This window comes from Rhincodon typus, chromosome 15, assembly GCF_021869965.1.
Source record: "Rhincodon typus isolate 14 chromosome 15, sRhiTyp1.1, whole genome shotgun sequence".
Classification (NCBI taxonomy): Eukaryota; Metazoa; Chordata; class Chondrichthyes; order Orectolobiformes; family Rhincodontidae; genus Rhincodon; species Rhincodon typus.
The window spans coordinates 53,997,093-54,015,128 of NC_063346.1; positions in this window are offsets into that span (position 1 = coordinate 53,997,093).

Sequence of the window (18,036 nt, forward strand, 5' to 3'; positions counted from 1 at the left end):
GTATCAACTGCTCATAATAATATGCTAAATGACGCCCAGTTTGGATTCTGCCAGGGCCACTCAGCTCCTGACCTCATTACAGCTTTGGTCGAAACATGGAAAAAAGATCTGTATTCGTGAAGTGAGGTGTGAGTGACAGCCCTTGACATCAAGGCCACATTGGACTGAATGTGGCATCAATGAGTCCTCTCAAAACTGGAATCAATGTATATCAGGGACATACCTGGCACAGATGGTCGTGGTTGTTGGAAGACAGTTATCTCAGCTCCAGAACATCCTTGCAGGAGTTCTTCAGGATAGTGTCCAAATCCAACCATCTTTGGCTGTTTCATCAATGACCTTCCTTCTATCATAAGGTCTGAAGTGGGGATATTCAGCAATGCTTGCAAAAGCTTCAGCAACATTTATGACTCTTCGGCTACTGAAGCAGTCCATCTTCAAATGCAACAAGTTCTGGTCAATATTCAGTCTTGGGCTGACAAATGTCAGGTAACATCCATACCACACAAAGGCCCGCAATGACCACTTCAAATAAATGACAATCTAACCACTGCCCTTGGTATTCGATGGTGTTACCATCACCGAATCTGCGCAATCAACTGGAATCACCACAAAAACACAATGTATACAAGAGCTGTTTGGAGGCTAGGAATACTGCAGTGAATAACTCACCTTGTGACACCCAAATTTTGCCCATCATCCACAAGGCACAAATTAGGAGTGTAATGGAATACTCCTCACTTTGCCTGGATAGCTGCAGCTCAAACATCTCTGAAGAATCTTGATATCATCCATGACAATGTCCTCCACTTGTATGGCAGCACATTCACAAGCGTTTACTCCCTTCACGGTCCCAATGCTCAATAGCAGCTCTGTCTACCATCAACAAAATGCACTGCAGAAATGCACCAAAAATCCTTCGACAGCATGTCCCCTACCCTGGACTACTGCCATCTAGAAGGACAAAGACACCAGCTACATGGGAACACGCGCAACTTACCCTCCAAGCCACTAACCATACTGACTTGGAAATGAATCACCAATCCTTCATTGTCACTGGGTCAAAATCTTAGAATTCCCTTCTGAAGAACGTGGCAGATCACCCGCTCACGTGGATTGCAACAGTTCAAGAAGGCAGTTCATCACCACCTCCTCAAGAGCAGTTTGGAATGGGAAATAAATGCTAGCCAGCCAGGAACTCCCATGTCCCACTTCCTAGAAGTTAATTAAAAAAATGTTTCATGTTTACAAGCGTATTTTTCTCTGAATGATACCTTTCATACTTTCAGTTAATAGGTATTGTTCACATGCCACAAGGAGTCCTTTTGGTGTTCTGATCAATTTAATTCAGAGATGGTATTTCCAGACTACCTAAGTGCTGTGCATATCATTTATTAGGTTGCTATTTGTCTTTCATGTTTCTTTGCACTACAGCAGTTGTCAAAACTTCGAAAGTACTTCATGGTTGTGAATTCTTTGGATGGCGATGCATCTGCATGCAAGTCATTTCTTTTATCTACTGTTGGCAACAAGATTTTGCAATGAACAATTCTGTTTCCTCTTTTGCCTCTGGCACAAACAGAGATATTTCAAAAGTGAGTTAATGACGCCCTATAAAATAACAAAACATACTTATTTCACCTTGGCGATATAGATGATAGAGCTGAGATATGTGAAATTGATGGGAATTTTGCATTTCCCGAGGACTCTTATAGATCTCAATGCACATGAATCATATTATTATGAAGGGGTAGTCGCAATGTCATAGTATTAAGCTGTAACTTTTTTCTCCGCATTGCCCCCATCTCCCAATGTAAATCCAGAGCCAGGATTTTAGTGGAATTCAGAACATTGAGTGAAAGTTCTGCATCTGATTCTTGATACCCCGGCAAACTAACATCACAACTCTTTGACACAGCAGCCCCAGCTCTTTGGCAACCAAGAGGATGCTTGGGTAGATTATAAACGAGTGGCCGTCCATTTCACTTCGCAAAAAAAAACTGTGTAAATGAAAACGATAGGCAAGAACCTAATAACATACCGTGTCATGTTGCGATGGGAAGAATTGCAGATTCTGGAGTCAGAGATAACAAAGTGGAGCACAAGGAACACAGCAGGCCAGGCAGCATCAGAGGAACAGGAAAGCTGATGTTTCGGATTGGGACCCTTCTTCAGAAATGAGGGGGATGACTTGCGGGGTGGGAGAGATCTGTGTTTGGTTGTAGGCACAGGTAAGTTTAGCGTACTTACGTTTTTTTTAATGACAGACAGGGTGGAGTAAAAGTGCTGTTTAAGGCTGTGGATCCTGCACGGAATGAAAAACAGAAGAGGTCCTTTGCAGGTTTGTGAGAAGGAGGGTCTGAGCTGGGGTGATTTTGATAGTAGTGCCAGAAGATGTCAGCACATTGTTGAGTGTGTGCTTGAGGATCGATACAGAAAACCGTTTTTGGAGGCTCAGTTGTTGTTTATTTAGAGGCTGACGCGGTCAGGGCCAAATTAGGATGGCCTGAATGTAGATTTGAGTCCATTGGGGATGATCCGGTTTCGTAGGCTGGTACGGTGAAAGGAGATGTGGCTGTAGTACCTGATTTGTTTGAGTATGTGGTGAAGGATTTTCAAGGCCAAAGAGATAACCAGAAGGTTGCAGTGGGAGAGAGATTCACTGAGGTCTTTCCGGATGAAGGAGGACAACTTTTTCAAGTAGGCATGCTTGGAAGAGGGTTCGCAGTGGGGTCATTAATCACTGAGATAGCAAGAACTGTAGGTGCTAGAGTCAGAGATAACAAAGTGAGGAGCTGGAGGAACACAGCAGTTTCGGGTCGGGACTCTGCTTCAGAAATGGGGAGGAAGAATTGGGAGGTGGGAGAGGTCTATGTTCGGTGGTAGGCACAGGTAAGTTTAGTGTACTTTTTTTTTTAATGTCAGACAGGGTGGAGTAGAAGGGTTCTTTAAGGCTGCGTAGAATGAAGAACAGAAGGTTCTGGGACAGGGAGGCTCTGAGCTGGGATAATGTAGTGCCAGAAGATATTGGCGCATTGTTGAGAGTGTGATTTTGAGGATTCGTAGAGAAAACCGTTTTTGGAGGCTCTGGATGTTATTTCCGTTGAGGTTGTCGCGGTCAGGGCCAGATTAGGATTTTTCCCAACCCGAAACGTCAGCTTTCCTCTTCTTTTGATGCTGCCTGGCCTGCTGTGTTCCTCCAGCTCTACACTTTGTTAACCGTGTCCTGTTGTTTGTGTGTCACTTTATAGTCAGATTGTGATGTACTTATAGATGATATACTATGTGGACTTACTCCTGCGAACTTCAAAAAGCTGTGGATAAAAGATGGTTAGTACAATCATCTATTGTATTGATTGTGTCCTAGCTAATATTTATCCCTCAACCAACTTCACTGAAGTACGTCATTGTGAGGCTTCATTTTTTATGTGCAGTGTGAGTACCATGTTTCCAACATGACAGTGACAACATGGCAAATGTCGACATGTCAAACATGTCACGTTGCCTATAAAGTACTATGGTAGCTCAAGTGGCCGCAAAATGCGCTGCAGAAAATCAATGGGTGAATTGTATTATGCTATTTTCTACCATAACAGGAACATTCCTTTGGAATGTGCAATCCAAAATGTTCGACAATTCATTTCACTGAGAAGTTTTTTTTAGCCATAATGTTATTCTCCATTATAACTGGATATAACTGTCATTTTTTCTGAATGTTTCCTGGCTTGATGTAACATAATAAAGATCGACTTTGCTCTCTGGATGTCGTCAATCGTGCGTGATTGCCTCGAAAGAAAAACACAACTGATTCTCTGTCAGATGTTCTCACAGAGAAAAAGAATCTACTTTTCTCCAAAGTGAATTATATTTAGATTTATTTATCTGTCACATGTACTAAGTTTTGGAATACGTAAGTACAGCGAGAAGTGCACAAAGTCGCCATTCGCAGGCGCCCGTGTAGTTACAAAAAACAGAATTAAAAGATTTTAACAGAGCCACAAGGAAAAAAAAAAGAAACGTCCAGGTCTGAGTCCCAAGTCCCATCTCCACAATGATGCAGGTGCTGCTCCAATCGCGAACACACCAAAGAGGTCGATTCCGTTATGCTAAAGGCCCGCGCTCGTCGTTGATTGCTACCGCCTTACCGGCCCACTCTCGCGTCCGACTACAGTCACCGACTGCTTTTGCCTCACCGGCCCACGGTCGAACCGCCGTCGCGACAGGACACGGCCCGCGCGATCAGCTCCCATCATGCGGTTCCCGGCCGCGCGACTCAGCTCCTTCCCGACTCCTTAGGTAGGTAGTTAAAAGGGCGGGGGATAGAATTACTGCAGAGAGGAGGGAGAAGAAGAAGAGAAAAAGGAAAGGGAACAGGCGAGCAGGTGGAGCTCCAAATTGGAGCAACTTACCCTGCCGCCATCTTGTCATGTATGCAGTTCATAATGTTTGATTTCCATTCTGCTTTAAGTAGACTTGGAACCTGACTTCTGGCCCTATAAATGGCGGTGTAAATGGAAATGTAAGGCAATGCGACACACCACTGACAAGACCTGCAAATTAAACGGCCCAGAATGAAGCAGCAGCAGCAGAAGCAGCGGGTATTGAATTAAAAACAAACTCAGAATGCCAACGACGGTTGAGTTGACATCAGGAATATGCATTCGCATATTGCTTTTCAGAATCAGCACGCTAAGGATATCGCTAAACGTAGACAATGCAGAGCGATTGTAGAAGTGTTTGGTTGACTGAAGCGAAATTGCAAATACGTTTCTTAAATTATATTTTTTCCGAACGTCAAACAAGGTAGGATGAGCGCTGTGTTAACCAGCATATGCTGAAATGCACGCAATGTCTAACCACAAGTGTTTCCATTATGCTATTAGTTGTGATGAAGTTCTGCTCTCCAAGCGCAATGATTAGCTAAATGAAAATAAAAACGAGCGAGAAGTTGTGATCTATTTTAGTAGATAAGTTGTAAGAGTTCACACTTGAGAGACTTCAAATCAACTATCAATTTACTGTATTTGGTCTGGTCCGCGTATGTAGATATTTATAACTGTGTCCTTTTGAATACTTGTATACTTATATAATTGCACTCACATATGAATGTGTGTATGACTGCCTATGTACTCTTATATAAGATTATGTATGTCTATGTACATGTGCCAGAAAATCCTGTAAATTCCTATTCAGACATCATTTCAGCTCCTTCATCAATGGCCTTCCCACCATCATAAGGTCAAAATGGGGATGTTAGCCGATGATCGCACAATGTTCAGCACCATTCGTTACTCCTCAGATACTGAAGAAGTCCATGTTCAAATGCAACAAAGTCTGGATAATATCCAGGCTTGGGCTGACAAGTGGCAAGTGACATTCACGCCACACAAATGCCAGGCTATGACCAGCGCCAAAAATAGATATTCTAACCACCACCCCTTGACGTTCAGTGGTGTCACCATCACTGAATCCCCCGTTATCAACATCCTGGGGGTTAACATTGACCAGAAACTCAACGGGACTCACCACATAAACACAGTGGCTACAAGAGCAGGCCAGAAGCAAGGATTACTGCGACCAGTAACTCACCTCTTGACTCCTTAAAGCCTGTCCACCATCGACAAGGCATCGATCAGGAGTGTGATGGAATCCTCCCCATTTGGCTGGCTGAGTGCAGCCCCAACAATATTCAAGAAGCTTGACACCATCCAGGACAAAGCAGCCCACTTGATTGGCATTACATTCACAAGCGTCCACTCCGTTCATCACCAATGCTCAGTAGCAGCAGTGAGTACAATCTTCAAGATGCAATGCAGAAATTCACCAAAGATCCCCAGACAGCCCCGTCTAAACCCATTACCACTCCCATCCAGAAGGACAAGGGCAGTAGAATGAATAAATTGTATTAAAAGTCTGGCCAGGATGCACTGGAAATGCTGTCTGTCCTAAGAGTGGTTGGGTGCCTGCTTTCGATGGCTTGCTTCCTGGACTGCAAATGCAAGTGAGGGTGGACATGATGGGTGATTGCCATAATCATTTAATCCTCCTTAGATGCAGCAGAAGTGCGAGAGAATTGGTCAGCAATAATACTCAACTGATCCCACCTCATCCCTCATCCATAACCAGTGCCATGTGCCGCCACATGCACACTCTTAAACCTTTCTCTCCATCAGCACGACCTCACACTGTCCTCGTTGGCAGTTCTATTTTACTCTTTGTTTCATGCACAACTTTAACAAGAATCACTTTTTCTTCCTTTGAATTCTTAAGGAACACAAGCTCAAAAAATTCACAAATCCTGGTGGCTTCTGGATCCTTCCCTCCCTCTCCTTCACTCTGACTTTATCCTTTCTTCCAATTCCACAATTTGCCCTGGATTCACGATAGCGTCGAGGTATTCACTATTCTAATGAGGATTAGTTACTTTGAATGGCTGGTTTGTGATGCAGAGTGACACCACATGTGTGAGCTTAATTCTTGCCCTGGCTGAGGTCAACATTAAATATTTTACTTCTCAACCTCTGCTCTCGTGTGTAATTTAGAGAGCAGCCTTTGGTGCCATAAGTCTATGGTGAATTTTCTTTTTATATTCAGATGTTGGCAATCAATACTCAGTAAATAATTTAATTTCTCCCATTATGCCCCCCTCCCCCCACTCAATTAATTTCAGGCAGAACATGATGTTGAACTCCGGGGCAGAAGTCCCCATGCTGCTCCATGGACTCTTTCATCCACTTCTAAGCAACCCCTCCACTGGAACACTCCATCGGTCTTTGAGCGTGAGACTTGTCAATTTGACATTGACTGTCTTATTTGCTCTGCTCCATTTGCATACTGTAACCTTTGTCCCTCTGAATTTGCTGCACAACATTCTCGCAGTTCTAACTTTGAATTCATTAATAGTTTTGCTGGTCAGGATGGTGCTGTTGCCTTCTACCCGGTATAGGTTAAACAACAACTTTCAGACTCATCCTCTTTTCTGACCCATGGCCAACAGAATATCAAGCTGTTATTTTTGAGATGGTTTCTAACCTCATCTTATGTAGAGATTTTCCCTCCACAGTTCAGGATGGAAACCTGCAAATACACTTAATGGCAAGGTGCTTGACAGTGTTGCTGAAGAAAGAGAACTTGGAGTGCAGGTTCTTAGTTCCTTGCAAGTAGAGTCCCAGGTTGACAGGATAGTAAAGAATGTGTTTGGTACGCTTGCCTTTCTTGGTCATTGCATTGAACATTGGATTTGAGAGGTCATGTTGCAGGACGTTAGTTAAGCCATTTTTGGAATGCTGCATTCAATTCTGGTCTCCCAGCTATAGGAAAGATGTTGTGAAACTTGAAAGGATTCAGAAAAGATTTGCAAGGATGTTGCCAGGGTTGGAGTGCTTGAGCGAAAGGGAAAGGCTCAATAGACTGGGTTACTTTCCCTGTAGCATTGGAGGCTCAGAGGTAACCGGATAGGGGTTAATAAAATCATGATGTGCATGGATAGAGTCAACAGCCAAGGTCGTGTCCCCAGGGTATGGGAGTTTAAATTGGAGGGCATAGGTTTCAGGTGAGAGGGGAAAGATTTAAAAGGGGCCTAAGGGTTAATCGTTTCATGCAGAGGGTGGTGACAGAAGCAATGGTGGAGGCTGGTACAATTACAAAATTTAAAAGGCATCTGGATGAGTACATGAAAAGAAATTGTTTAGTGACATATGGGCCAAATGCTGGCAAATGGGGCTAGATTAATTTGGGACGTCTGGTCAGCATGGACGAGCTGGACTGAAGGGCTTGTTTCCATACGGTGCATCTCTATGACTCTAGTGGAGCTTGATGGGGTTCAGTGTTGTGGACACAACTGTTCACAATGTACATTAATGCCTTGAATGAGGAAAGTAAATGTTCTATTGCCAGGATTGCAGATGGCACAAAGACAGTTGGGAAGTCAGTTGGTGAGGATGACACATGTTTTGCAGAGGAATATAAACATGTTACATGAGTGGGCAATAATTTGAAGAATGTGGGGGAGTACACTTTGCCAGACAGAATAAAGGACCTGAATAAAGACTGAAGAAAGCTATGGAACAGAAAGATTTTTGAGTCCTTGTCCATGAGTCACAAAAAAGCTAGAATCCAAGCTTAAAAGTTAATATGGAAGACAAATAGAATGTTGCCCTTTATTTCAAAGCGAATGGAGTATACAATCGGGAGAACTTGTTCAAAGTATACAAGCCACTAATTAGACTGTAGCTAGAAAACTATGAGCAGCTTTATTGCCGTTATCTAATGAAAGATTTCCTGGCGTTGGAGGCCCACCAGAAAAGTTTCACTAAGCTGATACTAGATATAGAGGGAGCGTCTTATGAAGGCAGGCTGAGCAGGTTCCCCACCCTGGCTCATCCCCCTAGGTCATCAGCATAAAATCAATTTTTGCAGCCCCCTTCAATTCTGAAGAAGAGTCCTACTGAACTTATAACATTAACACTGTTTCTCTCTCCATACATGCTGCCAGATATGCTGAGTTTCTTTTATGATTTGACAGGTGTTCAGCAGGTCAGCTCAGCCTTTTATTTCCTGGACAGCATTGTCCTAGCGTTTTCTGATAAGTTGTTCTGATGTGCTGTCCTCTCGTGGATTCTCTGCTCAAAAATCCACATGTGATCTAGCCAAGGCTGATACTACTTTCACTTACTATTTTTGCTTATGAGGTTTATTTGTTGAAATATTAATGCTTGTGCGTGACTTAGCTTGCAATAATGCCTATAATCTAGATCCCGTTTCAGGTCTACCTAATTCACGTTTCACTTTTCAAACATATATTCTCCTCATTGGACCAGATCTCCATTGCTGAACTTACACTAGTTAAAATCCAAAACAGGAGAATACCTTAAAAATTTACGCCAAACATTTATAAATTAAAAGAGGAAACATTTCTTTTTCAGGAAAAGATTCATAGGAATCTGGAACCTGCTGTCCAAACGGCTGACGATGTTAACATTTAACATTGTGAAAGCAGATTTGTGGTCATTAATAGTATTCAGGGATCGGGAACCACACAGCTAAGTGATTTTGAGACACATGTCAGCCATGATCTAAATAAATGATGAATCAGAATACATAGGCTGAATGGTGTACTGTATTCCTGATTGCATAACTGTGCTGAAGAAACAACTGTAGATACATACTACTCTATTAGTGTTAACGTTACAAAGGTAAAAAAAAAACTGTAAAATTACGTGGTAAATCTGAGAATCCATGGACAAATGCCATAAGTAGCCAATCATCCTGATTCTCCAGTATATTCGACAACTATTTGTCACAGTAATTGCAGAAATTTGGATGAATGCTGCAGTGAAATACGGTATAGTCCATTTATCTTGATCAATACTCAATAGGGGCATTGATCATATTATATGAACTACAATGTAAACTACTGCAGCACTCTTACTCAGCAGGTTTGTAAACAATTAAATTGTCTACAACATTTCAGACTTGATGTCCAGTTGATTCAGTGTATCTCTAATGTGAAATAGCTTTGATTAATTGAAGTGAGAATGCGCTTTGGACAACTTTGTCAGACAGTTGGTGGAATCTGGTACGTTTGTTTTGAAAGGAGTGCTGCATTCTGCAGAGCCCGGATCCGAAACGATTCTGCAGATGTCCTCGGTGTGAAGGTTCCAATCTGGAATGGGATGTTGTGTATGCACGAGGAGGCAGATTTACTGTCCCACATCCAAACAGTTAACTTCGGGAAAATATATTTGGAAACTGGTAAAGCTGTTAAAATGAGGAAGACCGGCAGCAAGTTCATTGCTCATTGATTTTGACCTCAGAAGAGAGCCAGTGACCAGGTTAAACAAAATCAAACGCCCACACTCCAGACCAATTTATTAATTTTAATAAGAAATATAGAACAAGCGAAGGAAAAAGTAATGACAAAAGTGGCAATCTGTGTGTGGAACCTGAGGACAGAGCTGAGGATTTAAATAGGTACTTTGCATCTGTAATCACAAAAGAGAAGGACGATGTAGATCAGGGAGTGGTACCGTAATATACTTCGACAAGATCGTTGAGAGGGAGGAGGGATTAACAGTTTTAACATATTTGGAAGTACACAAATTTTCGGTACCCTGTGAGAAGTGTCCAAGGCATATATGGGATGCAAGCGAGGAGATTGCAGGGTCTCCATGCTTAAATTCTCTCTAGCCACAAAGGGTATTGAAGGATAACTAATGTGGTATCATTTATCAAGAGCAGTGTTAGAGATAAACATAGAAAATACAAGCCTATGCGTTTAACATCTGTGGTTGGGGAACTATTGGATAAAAGTAAGTGTAGAATTAGGAGAATAGAGCAGATGAATGTGTGGCTGAGGAGCTGGTGCAGGGGAGACGGACTCACATTTTTGGATCATTGGAATCTCCTCTGGGATAGAAAAGACTTTTATTAGGAGGACGGATTGTACCTGAATTGTAAGGGGACTAATATAACGTAGGGGAGATTTGCTGGAGATGCTCAGAGGAATTAAACTCGTAGTGGTGTTGATGCGGGAGAGGACCCAGGGAAATAGTGAGGAAAGAGATCAGTCTGAGACTGGTATAGTTCAGAAAATGAGTAAGTCAAATACTCATGGCAGGCAGGAACAAAGCAGAGAACGAGGTAGGACTGATCAATTAAAGTGCATTTATTTCGATGCAAGAGGCCTAACAGGTAAAGCAGAAGAACGCAGGGCATGGTTGATGACCTAGGATTGGGATGTCATAGCAATTACAGAGATATGGCTCAGGCATGGACGGGACTGGCGTTTAATGTTCCAGGGTGTAGATGCTATAGGAAGGATAGAAAGGCGGGTAGGAGAGGAGGGAGAGTGACATTTTGTTCAGGCATAAAATTGTGGCTGTACTTTGGGAGGGTATTCCTGGGAATATGTCTAGGGAAGTTACGTGGGTGGAACTGAGAAATAAGAAAGTGATGATCACATGATCGGGATTGTTCTATACAACCCACCCCCAGCCCCAATAGCGAGCAGGAAATTGAGAAACAAATTTGTATGTAGAACTAAATTATTTGGAAATTAATAGGGTCGTAACAGTAGGCGATTTTAACTTTCCAAACATAGACTCGGACTGCCAGGGTGTTAAAGGCTAGGATGGAGATGAATTTGTTAAGTGTGTACAAGAAAATCTTTTGAGGTAGTATGTTGATGTACCTACCAGAGAAGGTGGAAAACTTGACCTACTATTTGTAAAACTGGCAGGGCAGGTGACTGAGGTTTTAATGGGAGGGGGGCATTTTTGGGACCAGCGAACATTATTCTATTAGATTTAAAATAGTTATGGAAAATGATAGACTAGATTTAAAAGTTGAACTTCTAAATTGGAGGAAGGCCAATTGCGATGGGTTGAGGCAAGAAATTTCAAAAGTTGATTGAGGGTGGATGTTTGCAGGTCAATGGACAGCTGGAAAATGGGAAGCCTTCGAAAATGTAATAACGAGAGTCCAGAGACGGTGTCTTTCTGTTAGGGTGAAGGGCAAGGCTGGTATGTGCAGGAATACTGGATGACTAGAGAACTTCTGGTTTTGGTAAAGAATAAAAAAGAAGCATATGTCAGGTACAGACAGCAAGATGGAGTGACTCCCTAGAAGAGTATAATGTCAGTAGGAGTATACTTAAGAGGTAAATCAGGAGGGCAAAAATGGGACATGAGATAGCTTTGCCAAATAAGGTGAAGTAGCATCTAGAGGGATTCTACAAATATATTAAGGAATAATGGGTAACTAGGGAGAGAACAGGGCCCTTTAAAGATCAGCAAGGCCACCTATGTGCGGAACTGCAGGAGATGGTGGAGATCTAAATGAATATTTGCGTCAGTGTTTACTGGGCAGAATGATATGGAAGATAGAGAACGTGGGGAAATAAATTGCAACATCTTGAAAAATGTCCATATTATAGAGGAGGAGCTGCTGAACATCTTAAAACGCATAAAGCTGGATAAATCCCCGGGACCTGATCAGATGTACCCTAGAACTTTGTGGGAAACTAGGGAAGTGATTGCTGGGCCCCTTGCTGAGATATTTTTAACATTGATAGCCACAGGTGTGGTGCCAGAAGACTGGAGGTTGGCGAGCGTGGTGCCACTATTTAACAAAAGTTGTAAGGAAAAACCAGGAATCTACAGACCAGTGAGCCTGACATTTGTGTTGGGCAAGTTGTTGGAGGGAATCCTGACCAAAAGGATTTACATGTATTTGTAAAGACAAGGACTGCTTAGGCATAGTCAATGTGGTTTTTTGTTTGGGAAATCGTGTCTCACTACCTCGATTGAGGTTTTTAAAGAAAAGTAACGAGGAGGATTGATGAGGGAAAGAGCAGCAGACGTTGTCTATAATGACTTCAGTAAGATGTTCGACAAGGTTCCTCATGGTAGACTGGTTAGATCTAGCAAGGCTAGATTACATGAAATAGATGAAGAGCTAATCATGGCTCGAAAGTAGAAGGCAGATGGTGGTGCTGGAGGGTTGTTAGCAGGCTGAAGGCCTGTGATCAGCAGTGTGCAACAAGGATCAGTGCTGGGTCCCCTACTTCTCATCATATATGCAAATGATTTAGGTGTGAACATAGTAGGTATGGTTAGTAAGTTTGCAGATGACACCAAAATTGGAGGTGTGGTAGATAACAAAGAAGGTTACCTTTGGAAAAGTCACACGAGTATCGTTTTTTGCGAAGAAATATTTGCTCATCTCCCTCTTAAAGTATTAAAGTATCATATGAGAATTAAATTCTCATACTTAGTCCCCAAGTTCCCTTTTGAATAAAATGTCTTTCATCAGCTTCACAACATTTAAGTCCAAATGACAACAGGAGATTGTTGTCCTTTGTGAGGTACATTTGTAGTGAAGATGTAATGGAAACAACGTTGTAGCAGCAATTGCTCTGGGATGATTTGTTTTCCACTTCCAATGTTAAAATTATGTTCTAAATGTCCACACTCAAATACTTCCCAACAATAACCATTAACACTTATTTTTGTTATTCCCAATGAATGTCGTGATGCTGTAAAACCATAGCGGCGTTAGCAGCATCTGCAAAAGAGTAATGGAAATATAAGACCTCCACGTTTTAGTGTTAATTCAATCATCAAGAACAGCCAAAGATACATGAGATGGTGTAATCAAAAGAGCACATATAATTTCGTCTTAAAATGTCAAAACAAAATATCAACAAATGGATCAATTTGTGCTATGAGGTGCCCTTGTCTTCTGGGAAATTATAAATGAGGGAAAGATTCTAAAGATACGTTCAAAGATGTAATTGACTCTGGCAGGAATCTGAAAAGAAATGTGAGACATTTGGCAGCTGAATGTAGCATCATTGGAGGAAGGCGCTGGTTCTTGAGAAGTGCTGAAAACCTCGTACATTTCCTACATGGCTCATAGATTCGCAGAAGCAGGCCATTTGGCCCATGGAGACCGCACGGCTCCTGCGCACAGCATCCCAGCCTGACACACCCCAACCCTGCATTCACCACCCTGACGCATTCCTGCATTCAGCACCCTAGACACGATGGGCAATTTGACATATCCAATCCACCTAAACTGCGCACCTTTGGGATGTGGGAGGAAACCGGAGCAATGGAAGGAAACCCACGCAGGCACTCGGAGAATGTGCAAACTCCACAAAGGCAATCGCCCGAGTTTGGAATCGAACCCGGTTCCTAGGTGCTGTGAGGCAGCGGGGCTAACTTCGCTTTTCACTTCTCCATGGTCCAGGAGCCCGTCGTCGCCATGTGACCATCGATGAAACATTACCTTTGACTTCTCTAGAAAGAGTGGGAATGTGCAACACAGCATGACTAACTCCTTCAATCGCAGCTTTGAAGGGAGGGATTGGACTGCAAAAACTACCTGAAAACCAATGTAAAATGCGAATAAGCATCTCAAAAATAAACTAAAAGTAGAAATTAAGTGCAGGATTAATCATATATGAAATACTAAGGCCCGAGGGTGCGAGCTACAGGACAGAACCGTTTCGGACCATGGCAGGCAAAGGGATGGTCTTAAGCAAAGGACATCCAACATTTCGGATTGAATGGCTTTACAAAAAAAGAACGAGATGAGGAAATGCGTCAGAGATTAGTGACTTAACGTGTGGAGCTGTTGTTTGAAGAAACTGGCGCATTTCTTTCCATCACATTAATTCAGATCCTTCTGGCGACCACAGTCTTATCAATCGTGGTTTCTGTCCCGCGGTTCCTCGTTCTCTAACCACCAACAACGAAACACTAACATTGAGTGCAAGCGACTCTCTTAATCCTGAATCAACGTGTTAAATCCATGCTGCGCGTCGCCAACGCGCCACACAGCAACAAAACTTAATGAAGAAGATGGACCCATGGATAATCGACAACTGAAAGAACGAATCGAGATAATGGGAGGGATATCAGGCAATGCCCAACACCCTTAAAAAAAAAACGCTTTCGAGGTTGATGATGCGTCCCTTCAACTGGTTAGCGATACATCGCTTAGCTTAGGCCATTTAGAACATAATGATGAATTTGATCATGCTGTCTGCTTTGAGTAGAAAAGACCAGTGGGAGATTGCGGTAGCCTGAAGTTATCCTGCTTCTACTCAGGAGTAGAAGACCCTCCGGGGCATATCCTTTAGATTTGGAAAAATACAAATCTCCTCTCCAGAGCTTTCAATTAGTCCCAACATGGTTGAAGTAAAACAGGTACCACTGGAACAGCATCCTTCTACGCCAGTACTAGTGCCAATGCTCCATCACCTAAAACCCATTCATCCCACACTAACCTTTCAGATGTGCATTTAACTCCATGACTTTACTTAATTTGGCCTATTTGATTGTGGCTCGTTGAAGAATTCTGATTATTATTACCTGAAAGTTCTGATTTTTAAATTTGTTCCTAACTATTCAAGTTCTTTCCATAAAAGCCCATTCTTAGATCTCATAATGTCATTGATACCAATATAGACCATTAAAACCTCTCTCTCTATCCCTCCGAGTTCCTCTCCAAACCTTAAACCTTGCCCTCGGCAGGGAATACAGCCTTTGGACTCATGCCCTCTAATGATATGGCTCCCTACCGGTACTATGTTCTTACTTCTTCCCCCAACTTGAAAATTTATTTGTAACATGGTGTGCTTGATCATTCTCCCAGCATTCCCCATTCTTATTCACATAGCTTGAAAGACCCTTGTAATTGTTGGAGTATTTCAGGGACTGAGCCTCCTTCAAAGCTACCTCTTAGTTTTCCATACCTGAAGTTGAATGACCTAATCCGAGGGATGTGACATCCTGTCCAGGTAACTCTCGTCCTCCCTGACATGGCACATTTCCTGCAGCTTGGACTCCAGGTCCTCCAGTCTGATCCAAATTTGAGCTGCAAACATTTGCTACAAACGAGTTTAGTGTGGATCACATTGGTGTTCAACAGCTCCCACATCCTGCAGCAGTAACATGACCTGTCACATCTGTCATTTATAGTTTAATTTAGTCCATTAATTAATTGTGCTCGTTAAAACTTACTCTAAGTGTATAAACACCATTATCAATTTTCTACTGAAATAGAAATTAAGAAGAGAAATTGGCTCGAGTCCCATATAGAAACTAAACTGAACTAAGTATTTCACTTAAATTCTGACCAATTCTTCCCGTTGCTTGGCAGCTTTTTAAGGCAAATAAGAAACCATATATCTCTTTCCTTCCTCCACTAAACTCATTGAGACATCTAACTCTGAAACTCTCAACGAACAAGTTGCACTAAGTTAGCTACTTATACATGCTCCAAACACAAATGGCCCTTAATAGCTGTTTCTTAGTTAAACTGCATTTTCACTTCAACCCTTGGGAAGAAAAAAAATGGTGTGAGGTTTGTAAACGGAGAATTTAAACTGCAGATTTCAGATTAATGCAAACTACAAACTAAAATTGAAAAGGCTAAATTAGGTTTTGACAACTCAAAGATTTCAATATTCTTATTCAACAAATACACACACTCACCCACAGTGTTTGATTTCAAGTTGATGTTCAGTACTTTTCTATGCCATTCTTTAATCAAACTCACTTTAACATTTTTGTTTGGAGCACGATCAATGTTCCAAATAGAGTTATACAGCATGGAAACAGACCCTTAGGAAGTCAAATGGACATCCTTCTTTGCTCCAGTGAGAAAAGCCTTAGCTCCCTCAACCTTTCCTCATAAGACCTGCCTCCCAGTCCAGGCAGCATCCTGGTAAATCTCCTCAGCACCATCTCTAAAGCCTCTCTCATTCTTCCTATAATGTGGTGACCAGAATCGAACACAATATTACAAGAGTGGTCTAACCAGGGTTTTATAAAGCTGCAGCATACCCTCGGAGCTCTTAAACCCAATTCCCCTGCCAATGAAAGCCAACACACCATATGCCATCTTAACAACCCTATCAACTTGGGTAGCAACTTTGACGGATCTATGGACGTGGACCCAAAGATCCCTCTGTTCCTCCACACTGCCAAGAATCTTGCCATTAACCCTATATTCCGCTTTCAAATTGGACTTTCCAAAATGAATCACCAGACTTTTACGGGTTCAGTTCCATCTGCCTCTTCTTTGCCCAGTTCTGCCTCCTGTCAATGACCCAATGCAACCTATGACAACCGTCCACAGTATCCGCAACTCCACCAACCTTTTTGCCATCGGCAATCTTACTAAGCCTCCTTTCCACTTCCTCATCCAAGTCATTTATAATGATTACTTTGAGCAGAGGTTCCAGAACAGATGCCACTGGTCACCGATCTCCAAGCTGAATACTTTTCATCTACTACCACACTCTGTCTTCAATTGGGCAGCCAATTCCACATCCAGGCAGCCAAATTTCCCGGAATCCCATGCCTCCTTTCTTTTTGAATGGGTTTACCATGGGGAACCTTATCAAATGCCTTGATAAAATCCATACAAACCACATCCACTCCTCATCCTTCTTCAATATGTTTTGTCACATCCTCAAAGAATTCCATAAGGCTTGTGAGATATGATCTGCCCTTCACAAAGCCACATTACTATTTCTAATCAAACCGTGCTTTTCCAAACAACCATAAACACTATCTCTCAGAATACTCTTCAATAATTTGCCCACTACAGAAGTGCGACTGGCTGGTCTGTAATTCCCAGCATTATCCCTATTCTCTTTCTTGAACAATGGAATAATATTTGCCACCCTCCAATCTTCTGGTCCTGCTCCAGTGGACAGTGAGAATGCAAAGATCATTGCCAAAGGCACGGAAAACTGTTCCCTCGCTTCCTGTTAAAACCTTGGGTATATCCCGTTTGGCCCAGGTGACTCATCTATCCTCATGTTTTTCAAAATTTCGAGCACATCCTCCTTCTTAACATCAACCTGTTTGAGTATGTCAGCCTGTTTCACACTGTCCTCACAAACGTCAAATCCCTCTCGCTGGTGAATACTTACCAGAAATACTTACCTGAAATATGGGTGTAGTTGTGGTGTGCAATGAATAATAGCATATTTTTACATTGTACTCTCGGTCAATATAACATCACGAGCCATCAGAATAGAAGGGGGCTTTAGAGATTCCTCAAATCTGCTGTGCTATTCAATTTTGCGATGGCTGACCTTCTACCTTAGTACGAGCTTTCTTCCTGATCACATTTTTTTTGATTCCCCAGGGCTCACAAATCTATCAACATTAGTCTTAAACATACTCAATGACTGACACCCGTATCCCTCTCGGATTGAGAATTCTAGAGATTCCTAACCCTCTGAGCAAATAAGTTATTCCTCTTCTCAGTCTATATTCCTGTCCCTTTATCCTGAGATAATGTTCCAATTTATATCTCTTACACACCAAAAATGCACTCAGCATCAAACTGGAGAAAACGAATAAGTTTTAATAAGTTCACTTCTGATTTTAAGCATCCTGTTACTATGTCTCTTATAACAAATAGAAAGCTAGGCTAACGTACCTTCAATTCCATATATTCTTACTTTGTCATTTTTTTGCAACAGTAAGATTATATATAATAGTATCTAAT